Here is a 15,771-nt window from a genome sequence, read left to right on the forward strand (position 1 = left end):
CACTGCTTTCGACAAAAGCAGTGGGAATGTAACAGAGACATTTGTCTGAGGAATGGTGTTTTTATAGTGGCTTAGACCATAGTACAGGCTGCTGTATTCCTCAAGGGTCTAGATAATATATGGAAAATTAGCCTAGAAACAAAGAGCACTTAAAAATTTTAGTCTCACTTTGCTACCCACTTCTTATTATTGCAACATAGCTGAGTTTGGTAATGAAATATGCCAATTATAGAAGGTTTTTTTCTCAAAACTATAGGGGAAATATATTTTTGACTGCAATTGCCTTGTCTTTTTTTTTTTTTTAATAAGAAGCTATAGTTCTTCTTAGAATGGTTTTGAAAATAGGTTTTGAGGAAAGAACAATTATCATGGTCAAAATGAAAAATATTTCAAGAAAGACAACTTTATTATTCTTCTAATGCATGTGTTTTTAAACCCAGCACATGAAACTGAAAGGCAGTTCCCCTCTGTGCATGATGAAATGGAAGAATTTGAAAATATAGAAAAAAAAATATTACTGTGAGAAAGTATATGGAATTATGAAATTAATTCATACTATTAGTATATGTAATTAGTATATGAAATCAGTATATGAAATTAGTTCATGTGACATACAGTCTTCTCTTGTAGAAGACTGTGTACATATGGAGGTATGTTTCTAAGTGGCAGGTTCCCTTTTCACCAAAAGGCTGTTAATAATTGACATGATTGCCATCCCTCTCTTCATATGAGCACGGACTTCAAGGGCCTGCAGTCTTTGGGTAAAAGGTGGGAGAATATCTTGGCACTCCAGTGTTTTTTATCAACTCTGCTATTCCCTGTGAGGATGTGATTTTCCTTGGAAAACCTGCTCTTTGACCTGTGTGCAGCTGCCTCACCAGGACCAGCTATGAGTGCTGTTCTCTGCTGCCAGTCCATATCTACCTTCTACATCTCCAGTTGCACACAAGCCCAGCTGGAGATGCCATGCCAGGCTTTGCTGACATTTGCATCTCTGTCATCTCTGTGAAAGCTTGTGAAGAAGAGCAGAGCTTAGCCCCTTGGGTTCTCTGATGGATTCCACTTGCCTGTGCCATGGGATTCATATTGTCGCTGCTACAAACTCACTCTTGAAGCCTCTCTCTGCGCTTATCTTCTACCCTATGACTTTGACTCTCTCTGGAAAAGCATCAAAGCTGACCTCTTCTGTCCTTCTCACTTCACAGTGTACATTTATTTGCATTGTCCTTCTTTTGCAGTAATACCAAAGCTAACATCTACAACACATCTCACTGGTGCTGTGAGACATTTCCATTTCAGCACAGTCAAAGTGGGGTGGTCTGTAGGAGTCAGGCAAAGCAAAGTCTGAGTGCCCTTTTCTTCCCTAAATGGAAAAGAGGGAATGCTGCACCAGTGGTGACTGTTTTGGTAATGTGTAGCTACCTGTCCGTGATGAGTAACAGTGCTTCTTTACACCTGTCACCCCTAAAAATGTTTCACAGGAATTACTCTCATAGCCACCCAGAAGCTTAGAGGTGAGATTAGTTTTAGAAATACAGTCTTTCAAAGCAATCAGGTTCCTCAGTTAGGGTTTTAATTCATTTCAGTGAGCTTGATTAATCTTCGCACACAGTAAAGAGACGGACTAATATACAGGAGTGGATTTTATTGTTAGCACCTTCTTCTCGTTGGTATTACTGTGCTCTGGTCCTCTGTGACCACTGATCCAGACAAGATATGTTGAGAGAAAAAGCCTCCTGTTTCACCCCAGCCTTGCGACCCTCTTAGTCAAGAATGTATTCTCAATATCTAAACCTGTCTTCTTTCAGTTTAAAGCCATTGCCCCTTGACCTATCACTCCATGCCCTTCTCAGAGGTCCCTCTCCAGCTCTCTTCTAGCCCCTTTCAGTACAAGAAGGTTCTCTTATGTTCTAACCTTCTTTTGTCCAAGCTGAAAAATCCCAATTCTCTCAGTCTTCCTTTTTTTTCCTGGCCAACTTTCCTGTTTGAGAGTGATGGCACCACAAGATGTTAGAGACCAACACTTGGATTGTATCAGACCTTTGAAGTTTAATCTATTTTGCTTGATTAACTTTAAAATGTGTATTTTGTCATTTCTGGCAAGCTTTGTGATTTGCTTTACAAGCCAACAAGTGAAAAAACAGGTGGTTTGCTGCATCCGGGAAAGAAAACCATTGAAAGATGTAGCTAATTTTGTACCTTGGCAAGGACTGAAATTTTTCATTTAATAGGTAGAGACCCAAATCTCAGTCAGGAAAAAAGCCCTGGCTTCATTGAAGCCCTGCCAGTTTAACTAGGAGAGAGTAGAGCCTAGAGAATACAAGAGCTGTACCTGACCATAATAAGAACAATAATTTCAGTTTGGTATATTTTGGTAAGATGGAATGAGAGGGTTTTCAAGGAAGGCTTATAGCATAGGGTACATTAATTATTACTCTGTTATTTTTCTTGTCAGTCTCCAAGAAATGTCAGCTTGATTTAACAATTTTTAGAAATATTTTATTTCTTGAACACGGTTGTTAATTTGGTTTATTATTTTGGAAGTCTCTGCATTGAGCAAACCAGAGATACACACTGTGGTACTCTTAGGTGAGTATATAGACAGTAAACCTTTGAGCATTGTTTAGAAGTGTGCTTGTCAGAATTTCTGTGTTTTTCTAAAAGCTATCTTCTAGAGCCTACAGGGTGAAAGGAGTGGTTTAAACCAGAAGTATGGTTTGTTGCTGACTGGCATCTTTTAGAGACAGTTGGAAAGAGGTGAAAGAAAATCTCGATGTGGAATATGGGCCTTAACATCAGATGAAGTCTTCTGCTGTATAAGAAGATAAACTAGGAAAAACACATGGAAAAGGAAACAAGGGATTGATCCAGCTAGATTTAAGGTGATTGAGATTACACCACTGATTCACACAGGGATGATAAGATGCTGTTTGGGGCCTCATATTTGATGCACTGGCTGCTACACATGGGTGGATACCAAAGAGTGGTGCTACGCTCTCTGGCTCTCCTCAGTTTCAATACAGATTCCATTTTTGAGATTCAGTATCTGTTCTGCTGTTCTCTTTATTGATCTACCATCCCTCAGACTCCTCAGATCCTCTCAGCTGCCTTATTCTCTGGCTTAGTCTCCTTTCCAGAAGTCTGCTACTGCAATTTACTTTACACTGAGTGGATTGAAGTTGCTTCCTTTTCCCACTAGGGCTGGATTTAATCTCAGATGCTCATTCTGGATTATGTTTATTACAAAATATCTTACATTTTTAAGAATTCATAGCATGTCATCTTAATCTCTTGATGCCTAGCACAGGTGAACTCCTGTTGGCTTCCATACATATGCTCTGAGTCCTGACTGCATGCATTTATCAAAACTAAACATAATAATATAATCAAAAAGTAGGGTGCCATTTTACCTGCTGTTACTTCTGTTAACTTCCAGTATTTCTTTATCTATCTAAAACCTTACCTAAGAAAGGCTAAGTCTAAGACTATATTGCAAGAAAATTGAGTCATGTAAAAAGAGGATGCTAAAAGCTCTGGTGACTCACATAGTGTAGAAGTAGCCTCAGCTGTGTTTCTTGTTCTGTTGTATTGACAAAGACCTGTTTTACTGTACAGAGACCAGTTAAGTAGCCAAATGCTTCTTGTAGTACTTCCCTGTCCCCTCACTCATGCTTAACTAGGTTGAAGAGAAAGGAGATCCCAGGCAATGGTAAGCTTTGTGTCTGGGGGAAGAAGAATAGATGTGGTGATGCAAATAATGCCCAGCAACTTCAAGAGCACAGGCTTAGCTGTAACTCAGCCTCTGACCTTGCTAAATTGGGAGTGTTCTAGTCCCTCACAGGTTTAGACCTCAGAGAAATGGTGCCTTCTACCACTGACTTAGTTTGCACGCAGTTGTGAAGACACACAGGATGAAGTCTTCATACCCTAAGGACAACAAGGAAGATTCAGTTATTGTTTTTATCTGAGTAGGCTTGTTAGCTGCCAGATTTTGCAGCTTGTAGTTGCTGCCTTTTGCACTGGGAGCTTAAAAAGTTAGAACAGCCTTTTTTTTTTCTCAGCTGATTTTCCTTTGGCTTTTGTTTGTTTCATATTCCCTAAGTGTTCTGTTATTGAGCATTGTCCCCGCAACTGTGAATTAGAAAAATTTACTTAATTTCACCTTCCTGATAGTAACACCTGACTCTGACAACTGTAGCTTTAAAAATAAGCCAGACTGTTAAGAGGTAGGGCGTGTAGAACTGTGCAGCAGTTGACTCTCAGGTGGCAGAAGGTGAGGTTAAAAGTGTCATTGGTCCCTGATGGATACACCCACAGCCTGGAAGCATGGGTTAGAAGTAGGAGTTTCTCCTATTTCATGATTTTTTGTGTCATATCAAATTTGGGTCCATGCCCTACACAAGATGGAGGTAAAATCTGTTTCTGCTGGCTTGTTAGCATTCAGGAACACATACAATCACGGAATATGATTATATGCAGGTGCTTTTATTGAAGAGCTCTGGGAATCAGGGGTACAGACCCAAATCTGACTCCAACATGGCTTTTGAGCTGAATGTATTTTATATTCTATCGTTATATAACTTACATATTAATTATTAAACTTGTATTGTTCTATCGTATACATTGATCTTATTCAAGCATGAGTTTCTTGTGATCTTTCTCAAGCCCCTGACCACAGTTTCTCATGATTATTCTTACGATTAAACAGTAATTGTATCTAATTACTAAACAATCATCACATCTAACAATTATATCATTTATCATATACTAGCTACACAGGTGCAGTTCTAGCAAGTAAAAGGCCTATACTTTCCCAGGGTATTTTCCCAGGGCCTACCAAGCCTAATTCCCCAAATCTTCATGATTTTAAAACCCTTTTACTATGAGGCTGATCACCCAAGGACTTTGCCTTTTTTTTGGTGCTACTGCTCTGTCCTATTCTTCTTTCTTAACTCTCCACGTCTTGCCCCCCCCCCCATATGCAAAACTCACTTCTTTGTCATTACAGTGAAAATGCTACATGCAATTTTTTTTTAAAAGAACACCAGTGATTATTCTAGACTATTGAGAAGTATGAAGTCAACCTTTCTGGTGTAAAAATTATTTTTTGAGCAATGGCTTTTTGGAAGATAAATGTTTTTCTTTCTTTAGACAGCATTCTGTTGTTTAAAAGGTGACCATCAAAACCACTTTCCAGCTGGAGCTGCATTCATTTTCTTTGGTGCTTCAAGGTTCTCAGCCAGACTACGTCCATGCAATACAGCAAGGTTTCCAGGAAAGGGTACAATGCTGCCTTGGAATGGCACATATACAGTGCTTCTTTATAACATTCTTTCACCTCCAATCATTTCAGTCCAAGGAATTCCCTTGGATGTGATTTCTGTGTACAGAAGAGAAAAACAAGCATGTATTTATGAGGCTTTAATTCCCTAGAGAGCCACATGAGCAGAAAGAGAGAGATGGAAATAGCTGAAGCAGATTTATCTATTAATTGGAGGTGACATCCATGAAAAATGTTTTGTGCTTTTTTTTGCCCAGCCATGCTTTGCCTACCAATGTCTTCACAGCATTAATCACAGCTAAAACGTTCTGTGGGAAGCCTTTTCCACTATGTTAAGAAATGCTAGTGTGGATATGGACTTAATGTTTTGTCCTTCTTCAGAGGGTTTTCTTGCTGGATAGAGGGAAGGAAGGCTGTCAGCAGAGGGTTTTAGCCCTGGAAAGGAAACAAGCACCTCTGCTGAAAAGATGTTTATATTTTCTTGCTATTAAGGAGCTGTAAGTATGAGATAGGCAGCTGCTAATATTTCTAGTGGCAGACAAGGCAGCTTGTAAATGGCCTGACACGTGGGCAAAGGACCTGTCTGTGCTTTTAGCTGGGATCTAGGTTAAGAGGAGCAAATGCATGCAAATTCAGCAATGAGAGAGAAGCTGGTTTTGTGTGGTGGCACAGCAGGACCAGCAGGACTTCTTTGGTCTTGTGTCAAAAGGTATGGTTCCCTCTGTGCAGGGCAGAGAAGGAAGGGGGACAGGACAGTATTGTCTAGGGAGGCAGGGAGACCTAAAAAGGATCATGAGGCTGCCTCTCTGGGTGAACCCTTCTTAGGAGCACTGATCTCTAATGGACTTGTTGGAGAAACAGTGAGTTTGTGCATATCAAAGTGATTTGGTTTTCTGGTGTTTTGTGTGCCTATTGCAATGCAGGTCTAACTGCTGTCCTCACCTTGCTCTGTTCCCTGTTTCACAATAGGACCTCTGATGCAACCTCCTCAGAAACAAATCCAAAATTATTTGGGGCCAGCACAATTTACACACAAAGACCAAACCCCCAGAATAGACCACTGGTTATTGTGGTTTTATCTCCGACTAATTTCTGGTTTGTGTTTGCAATAGCAACAAGGTGACAAAAAAAAATCTCTTCAAACATCAGCATGTCTAAAAGACTGTAAATCAGGCATGTTAAAACACATAAAATGATGAGAGCTGAAATCTGTTTAGAAAATCTGTTTGTTGCAGAGTCATGGCCATGTGGATGTGGAGAAGCTTGCCTGTAGTCTTGGAGGCTTTATTTCATTGAACAGTGACAAAGAGTGTTTTGGGATGTGTGTTGCTATTCATAACAGTGTCACTTGAGCAGGCACACAGAGCTTTGAGGTCAAGGTTTTCTGAAACATCCAGGCTTGGCCTAAACCAGGCTGACCTTCCTCATATAGCAACTGATGGTGCAGTTTATACATATGCTAGTAAATGAAGAATTTAAATCTAATGTTGTGGAAAATCTTATACAGAGAAGGATTGGCAAAATTGGGAACCATTGCCTCTGCCATATTAGACTGGTTCTCAGCCATTCCATAAAGGAAGACTGACCCAAATACTGAGATTTCATAGCAATGACGGGAGAGGGAGAGATCTGAAATCCCTGCATCATAAATGTGATAATCAGCACAGTGTTGTCAAAAGAAAAACATCTGAACAAAGACAACACTGCTAAGCAATAGCATAGAATATCGTAGTGTTTGGATATGGTGTATTGAGAATCTAATGATATATGAAGTTTTAACAAACTACTTGAACACATCCTTACTTTAAACTGTTTGACAGTCTGAACTTAAATGGTTGCATCAAAATCATGTGGTGTATTTTTTTTTTAACAGAACCTTTCTAAATGGCAGAGCTAATAAAACCAAGGACAGTGAAATTATCTTCTGTTCAACTGCCTTTTCTTTGAGATTTAACAATGAGAAATATCTTATTTATATTAAATATTGCTGTGTGTAGCTAAAAATTTCATTTGATTTGAATTAAGAGTTCTTCAGGTCAAACCAAACTCACTATTGCTGCTTATTCTTACTTCTGGGACTGGTCTAGGTGCTCCATTTGCTTTTATTGCAAAGCATCTTGCCTTTAATACCACACAGGTCTTTTTTGTGAATCAAACCATAATGTTAATGCATTCCCTGGCTTTTCAGTTGAGGAGGTGAGGCCTGTTGCAATATGAATCCTGAACAGGAAACCCCAAATCCCTTATAGTCAATGAGTGAGGTCAAAAGCAAAATTTCCAGGCTCCTGTGCAGGGCAGCGCAGGCATCACAAGTTTGTGGGTGCAGATCAGGCAAAGCAGCTGCCTTTTGGCCAACTCTACTTCTCCTGCAGAAGGACAGCTCGTTTACCTGCCTGCTCACACTGGCATCATTTATAGCAAATCCAGAGTTGGATTTGCAGTGCCCAATGCCTCCCTTCCTTCCTTCCTTCCTTCCTTCCTTCCTTCCTTCCTTCCTTCCTTCCTTCCTTCCTTCCTTCCTTCCTTCCTTCCTTCCTTCCTTCCTTCCTTCCTTCCTTCCTTCCTTCCTTCCTTCCTTCCTTCCTTCCTTCCTTCCTTCCTTCCTTCCTTCCTTCCTTCCTTCCTTCCTTCCTTCCTTCCTTCCTTCCTTCCTTCCTTCCTTCCTTCCTTCCTTCCTTCCTTCCTTCCTTCCTTCCTTCCTGCCTTCCTGCCTTCCTGCCTTCCTGCCTTCCTGCCTTCCTTCCTGCCTGCCTTCCTTCCTGCCTGCCTTCCTGCCTTCCAAACTGCCTGCCTTCCGAACTGCCTTCCTTCCTTCCTGCCTGCCTTCCGAACTGCCTTCCTTCCTTCCTTCCGAAATTCCTTCCGAAATTCCTTCCTTCCTTCCAAAACTCCTTCCTTCTGAAATTCCTTCCAAAATTGCTTCCCAAATTCCTTCCCAAATTCCTTCCTTCCAGATTTTACCTTTTTATAACACAGGGTTAAGCATAGCAAGGCCTGACATTTTAAAAGACGTACTGGTTCAGAACAATTGATTTTTTTTTTTCCCCCGGATCTGCCACTGCTCTGCTCTCGCCTGTGCTGGAGAACCATTGGGCACTGTGATGGTGGTGCAGGAGGCCTGTGACCAGATCCTGGCTTGGGCAGAGATGCATGCCTAATTGCAGGCTCTCCCACATTCACCTGTGCTGCAGTGTGTCCTGCAATGCCAATCACAGTGTTTCCAAGCTTGCAGGTGGAAGTTGCAGCAGTCTGTGATCCTGGCGAGAGGTGGGGGTTTCTGCCTGATGCCTGTCTGTGCAGTCACCTACAGGCCTGCTGTCATACTCTAGTTTGTAACCCTTTCAAATACCAAGCTTCAGCTTCCACACATACACACAAACCTGCTAACAGCCTCCGTCAAAAGTGTAAGTTTCCAGAAAAAGTATGAAGTTGCTTGACAGCTGATGACAATAATATACTATTTCAGTTAGAGAGTTCAAATGGTGCTGCTAAACATCACTAAGCAAAGCCCCTTAAAATGCAGTCATCATAGAAATGTCACTGAAAAACAAAAAAGGGCACATCTACTGTAAATTGCAGTGATGATGTAAAGCAGTAGGACATTGCTGTCTTCTTAAGCTGCTGAAAGATAATAACTTATTCCAGTCCCAGTCATAGCTCAGGTCTCTAATCCCGTTCATCTCATTACCCTGCTGAGCAAACAGTAAGGCAATTTCAAGTTTCAAAACTGATGCCCTGCCAGACTGGGGTAATAACTTCTAAGATATAAAGTGGAGCATGCTTTAAGTGTTTTACTCTTTATCCCCAGACTTTGCTAGCCTTCAAATGCCAAGTTGGGCACTTGTCCCTACCCCTCTGCTCTTAAAAGAAAATTTGGTTGCATGTGGACAACCTTTTATAGCTGTTTGAGAAGATGAAATCAGAGTAGGATGCCAAACATTTTTTTACCTTTATAATTACAGTTGGAGCACAGCATATTAAAAGATCTCTTTTGTATTCATATTTGAGCCGTTTCAACAATGCTTTAGAGGAGTTGAGAGTTTCTATGAAATTACAGTAAGATGTCTTTTAAAACTGGCATGATTGATGAATGACAACAGGAACTATAGTTACAGTCAGCTGCCATTACAGTTAGAAAATCACTTGTGTAGTGGTTTGCTATTCTTGGGGTTTTTTCCTAATGGAAAGGAATAATGCATAAGGCCAGGTTAGAATCAAATGTTGTGGTGTTTTCAAGGTGGTAAAGGACTGGTTTTATTTTGATCATTAATAGATATTCAACATGTTCTTCATTAGAATATTAGCCTTTCTCTTTCTAGCTTTATTGCAATGCAAAGGAGCCATTTCTGGCTTTGAGAATGTTACAAGTGCATAAATATTGTATATAAAGCAAAGTATATACAAAACATTGTATATAAAGCAAAGCCATTGCATTCTGGCTTCAGTAGGAAAAAAAACCGTCACACCACTTTGAAATTCTCCATAAAAAGGCATTACATAGTTTAAGGTCAGTCTGTCCTTGCAAAGAAGACTTATTTTAAAATCTGTGTTGTCTTTAATAATTTCTTTTTTCCTTTCAGTGAACTTTAAAATGTACTGGAGATTGTTCTAAACTGAACCAAACAGATCTTCAACCTTCAGTATATGTGCTAAAAGATCCAGGTATAACTCCAGTTATTTTTATAAGTTATTTATTTTCATTGATTTATGAGTTATTCATTGATTTTAGCAGGTGTTTTGAAGTGATCTTGCTGTGGCTAGATGTAGAGTGTTGCCTGATATTAAGCTGCCTGTAAAAAGCCTGTAAATGTAAAAAGTCATATCTAGTGTCAGAGCAGTGCCTGTCATTGGTTCAGTTTTGTATTCCATTCAAGGAAAAGGAAATGTCCCTTTATCTTCTGTGTTTTAGAACAGGTGGAATCTTGACTTTTTGCTTTGCCTTAAAACAGGAGTGTTTTCATCTTGTTCAAGTTTGTCACATAAAGAATTCTTTAAGGGGGATAATCTTCTGAACTTAAAAATCCCTATTAGAGGAGAATCTCTTACATGATCCACAGCTAGGTAGGTGTTCCAGCCCTTCAGGCATCTAGGCCTTTTTTGTGTGTCTTCCTGATTTTGTTATGAAAAAGTCACCAATCACCTTTGTTAAGAAAAAATCACCTGTCTATCACTGAAGAGATGCAGAGCAAGTAGCATAAGGTTGCACTTGTGGTTTAAATATTTTTTCAGACAAATAACTAGATTAGCCAAGATAGAGTGCAATTTTCAGCTGACAATGGTCTGATGCTTTTTGTGTTTGGAGTTTCTGTAATATGAATTAACAGTTCTGATCTTCTTTCTTTGTGTCTATATTGAGTTTGAGACTTCCTTTTTTCCCTAAGCTAGCCATATAATTTTCAGGAAAGCTTATATTGATATAATTTAGCAATCAGTAAAAAAGTCCCTGAGTACCAGCAGGAAGCAAAGAAAATGCTTTGTGGACCTCTCCTATGGAGAAATTCCTTGTGATGAAGAAGAGGGAGGCTGGGTACTGATACTGGTCTGAAATAGATGTTTCCATCTTCTTGGAAATGAAGATTTCCAAGTTGTTCCATTTCTTTGGAAATGAAACAACTGGGAAACAGAACACCTCTGTTTGCTCCCTCTCAGGTCAGGCCTTGGACAAGAAACCTCTCCGAGGTCTGCTAAGGAACTAATCATTCATAAGTGTGAGATTTGTCTTCACCTCTCTCTCTTCAATCCCAAAAGAGGATTTTGTATACCTGTGTATGGTTTATTTAGTCTTTCAAGTTTCACTTTAGCAAGAAAAATAAATTCATAAAGGTTATGTCACCTTCAATTGAGGAACTCATCCCACTGGTTTGGTCGGAAGGATATTCTAAAGCAATATCCATGGGTACAAATTCTTTATGTTTCATTTGAATCTTGTGAATGGTGTTTCCATGGGAATCACCTGGCAGTTGGGCAGAATATGAGGGAGTGGACAAGTGGTGTCACAGAAGGAAGAAAAAGTACAACAGAAAAACTCTTGCGAAAAAGCAAAAAAATTTTGTACTTTGAAAATGACAAATCTGACTTCATATTCTCTGTGGACTTTGCTGGGCAAGCAAATGATGCTTCCCTTTTATCGTGTGTGGAATAGGTGCCTGGTGCTTTTTTTTTGCTGCTTTTTTTTTTTTTTTTTTTTTAATTAATAAGGTAGAATGTTGGGTATTGAGGATGCTTCTTCTAGATGGGAATAAAGTAGTTTAGCCAATGCCAGAAGTGAAGCATACTTCCAAAGCAAAAACACAGCAGAAGACAGAGATCTGGTAAGTGCAGATTCTTTTTAAGCTGCACAGATGGCCCAGCCTCACAGCAGCAGGAGGATGGGAACAGCCGCCCTCTGTTTCCTTACAGGGCAAACAATGATGACAGCCTTCTCCAGCCCTTACAGCAGGCTGAGGGGCAGACCTACAGGGGAACCCACTTGCAAGCTGGGAGGTGTAAGGAGTGCAGACAGTGCCAGGTGAACACTTGCACAGTGCAAGCATAATGAGCAGCTTTCCTATTTACCATCCTGGTTAATGAAGGTAACAAAACGAGGAATTGCAGTTCAACAGATTTCCAGGAATGTACAAGGCAGAAATAGCAAGCAAATCTGTAAGACTTCTGATTTGTCAGTCATCTAGCCATTGTCTGAGAAAGTTAGTGTGCTGTACTTTCCTTTGTACACTGTAGTCTCTTCATAATGAGTATGATATGGGCACTGTGCCAGGGTGTAATTTTTCAATATGATGAAGCAAAATCCTATCTATTTATCCCGTTTATGCATCAAAAGTCATGCTTTAATTTTATTTTCCCACGTGCCAAATGAAATTTGATGTGTTTTGAATATAATACTACAGTATTTGAATATAATACTACAGTTTTAATGGTATTAAATTGTACAAAAACATTTGCATATGATAAGCAAATTGCAGACTGTCTTTGAAATTCCTTAATGAAAAAAAACCAACCAAAAAAAAAAAACAAAAAAACAAAAAAACACAACAAAATTGGAAGTTCTCTTATTACTAACGGGGCTGTGTAGACAGAAAAACTTTCACACCCGTGAAATTTCACACTAGTGAACTAACAGGTGGATTAATAGTGCCATGATCTGGAACAAGACAGGTTAGAATATATTGATTAGAAATCAGCAGTTTCACTCTGTCAATACAATACCTTAAGGTCAATGTGATTTGGTTTTGCTTTTATCTAGAATAAGGCTTTGCATTCTTTACCAATTACAGCATTGCTTCTTTTTTACAATGCAGAAAGTTGCTGACTTTTGAAAATGAACTTGCAGAGAGCACAGTCTGTGTGCATTTTGTGAGAAGCTGCATTCTCTAGCTTCTGTTCCGCAGTAATGGGTCACAGTTAATCTGAATTCTTTTGTCTGGTTGCAAAGTAACTGCTAGTGTTAGCACATAGTGTCCATATCTGCTGGATGCTTTGCAAGGACTTGTTTTCCTTTAGTCGATGGAGAATACAGCAATATAACTTTCATGGAGCATGTAGGAACTGGGTTTTGTTCACATACATGGGAAGGCATTTGTGAGAGAGTTAAACCCAAATTATTTAAGCAAATGACTTATAATTATGACTCTGTGTCATTTTTGGCAGTACCTTTCTCAATAAATGATTTCTACAAAATTTCCCATCTGGCTTAGACTTGAGTATTTGCATGAATTAGGAATACAGTGAAATTAGTGTTTCAGTTCTTGGTGCCATTGTAACCTGTCATGGACAGTCACTTGCCTTTAGCTTAGTAGTTAGGCTTACTAAAGGGCGCAAGAAGGATTCTGATCATGTAACTGAGCAAAAACATACAGAAAATGATGCTGTTCCTTGAGCTTGATGAATTCCTGACCTGAGTAGAGGGACAGACTTAACCTGGACCTGAGAAAGAGTGAGTCTCTGTGTTGGGTATTTTTTTTTAAGTTGGTTGTATTTTTTGAAGGTGTGTGTGGTTTGTTCCCCCAGAGACTGAACTTGACAGAGTTTTTCTGGCATTTTGGAAGGGAGTCAGGGTATTTAAAATAAAAAGAACTAAAAATCTGACTACTATTTAGAGGCTTGTGCAATAGGAAATTTAAGCTGTTATCTCCATGTTTTTTTCAGACATGGTATGAATTTTTTTGAGCTTGAATGAGAGTTTTTCACCATGCTGTCACAACTTACCATTTTAGCATTGGCACTTGTCTCCAGTGTGTCAGACAAGAGGAGTAAGTGGGGTTGCAAAGGACTTGCTTTCTCTGCTGTGGTTTTTTTCAGCAGTGTAACCCTAGTAGTGGGTCACAAGAAGTGTTGTGCTGCAGTGATGTTGTTGACCACCCTGAAGTTTTCTACTAACATAGCCTGGGAAAAGAATCGTGTTGCCCTTCTCTAAGAGATCTGTAGTGAAGAAAATGAGTTTGATAGGTTTTAGTTTGCCAAAAACCCACACAACCACTTGCTTGCATCTTACTCAGCTTTACGTGAGAAGCTGTAGCCTGGCTGTCATGTTTCCTTTTTCATCTGAGGACAACACTATAGTAGCTAGCTTACAGATTTTTTTGGACACATCTCTTTGGAATTACAAATGCTGAATTGTGAAAAATAAAATGCCAGAAGCACAGGGATGAAATGACTTGCAAGAAGTCCGTGGAGGGCCAGGAGTAGGAACAGCCAGTCTGTCCAGGGTCCCAGTCAGGTGTCTCAAATGCATGGGAAGGACAGACCTTTTAGAAGAAATGCCTAGTACTGATTTTGAAAGCACTGACATCTACCCTCAGAGGTGAAAGTCTTGTGATGAATTTTCTTTCTTAGCAGCAGCAGGCAACCCTCACACTGAGGATTGGAGACAGGCAGGAGCTCCCAGAGGCTGCTGTTGCTGGATGAGCAGCATAAACAGGTGTAAGCCTAGAGATACTTGGTTATGTTCTCAAGATTAGTTGGTTTTTTCCTTTTAATGTGTTGCAGAAAATGTGCCAGTTTCCATGGAATGCTGAACAGTCAAAAAACAGTATAGTAAAAAGAGGGAATGATAAATAAATATGTTCATTAGCTCCTTCATGAAGTGTCAAACATGTGGGTTATTCGTTTTCCTTTGTCAAATGTGGAGCTACTTCATTGTAGTGCAAGGGAACATGCAAATCTGATTACTGTGACGCAGAAAATTCCACTGGCTTTTCTTTCATGTGTGGAGAAGACATCTCTGCTCTCAGGAGGAGAGGACACTGTCTTCCATCTTGTGGAAACAATAGTGTTTTCCTATGCAGCTGTTGAGAGCCCTGTTCCTTTAAATAAAAATAAAATTCATGAGCCACCTTGACACCAGTTAATCTTTTATCATTATGTGTTTTATAGTTGGTCACTTCTATCTATGGATCAAGGGAGAAAAATGCTTCTGTTAGTGAAAACATGAATCTGAACTTCTAGACCTGAAAATGGGCTATTTTAATAAAGTTAGGTATTGAAAACTTACACAATTTCCAATGCAGAATGAAAATACAAGTTTACTGGTTTGCCAGGTTACAGGATATACTTTTGGGAGTTCTGTTTCTAGATCTAATGAATGAATATTAGAGAATCACAGCCATTGTACCTCTGTTACACTGTGAAGAGGGAAAGGGAATCCTGATTTGAGATAAGAGAGTCTTCTAGTATAGAAAGAATGGGAAATCACAGTACACAATTCTATGATACACTGTAGGCAAATACAGTGAGAAAAAACTTCCTTAAATAATTAAAAAGTGACTATAGATAGAGCAAATATACACAGATATTTCAGACTGAGGGGTCTTAGTTGGAATTATGAATATATAAAGCAAAATAGTAACTCATATAATATTTTCAGGCCCTTACATTCTCAATTCAACTTAAAATTTTGAAAATGTCAATCTTCCTAATCTCTCCAAAGATGTGAAAATCCTGCAGTCAGTCACAGTAGTAGTAGCAAAATCTGTTTAGTGTACCCTTTTTTCCTATGAGACCCCTTATTTTGTGTTCTAAAGCTGTTTATTGCAGCATTTCCATCCTTACTTCTGGGTTTCTTGCATTTTTGGCAAGAAGAGTTTGTGGGACGCTCCACAGTTCTGTCTAGACGAACTTTCTCTCAGACGTCACTGGATGAGGCTGATACCTTGGCCAAGTATAATCTCATCAGCTAACAGATATTTTCTACAAAAGAAAGAGCATTGTTGTACTGAATATAGTCCTGTTTTGATAGCAATTTTGCCAGCTGATTTCATCAGGCTCAGGAAATGCCTGTTGTGTAATGATCTGTACAATCAATGGCATCCTTTTCAAAATATGGGCATCTGTTTCAGACATGAGAAAAACCTCTTTTTTTTCCCCAAGTCTAATAGAAAATAATAGATTTATTTTTCAGAAATTCCACTTGGAAACAATTACATGATTTTTCAAAATGAAGTGGCTCTAAAAGGGCAGCAAGTTGTTATATTCAGAAGTGGTTACCAGGTGTG

The 15,771-nt window shown here is 39.4% G+C and overlaps 1 protein-coding gene across 2 annotated transcripts in view; it reads left to right on the top strand.

Annotated features, from left to right (window-relative positions):
- Positions 1 to 15,771, top strand: part of PLPPR1 (phospholipid phosphatase related 1) — a 119,574-nt gene that overhangs the window by 15,807 nt on the left and 87,996 nt on the right. The window contains exon 1 of one of the 2 annotated variants that reach the window (XM_053932277.1): positions 9,862 to 9,943. The exons of the other annotated variant lie outside the window; for it this stretch is intronic. The gene's annotated coding sequence lies outside the window, so the exon portion shown is untranslated. Of the gene's footprint in view, positions 1 to 9,861; positions 9,944 to 15,771 lie in introns of those variants that run through there. 2 annotated transcript variants of the gene reach the window in all.

Source organism: Vidua chalybeata, chromosome Z (genome assembly GCF_026979565.1).
Source record: "Vidua chalybeata isolate OUT-0048 chromosome Z, bVidCha1 merged haplotype, whole genome shotgun sequence".
Taxonomy (NCBI): domain Eukaryota; kingdom Metazoa; phylum Chordata; class Aves; order Passeriformes; family Viduidae; genus Vidua; species Vidua chalybeata.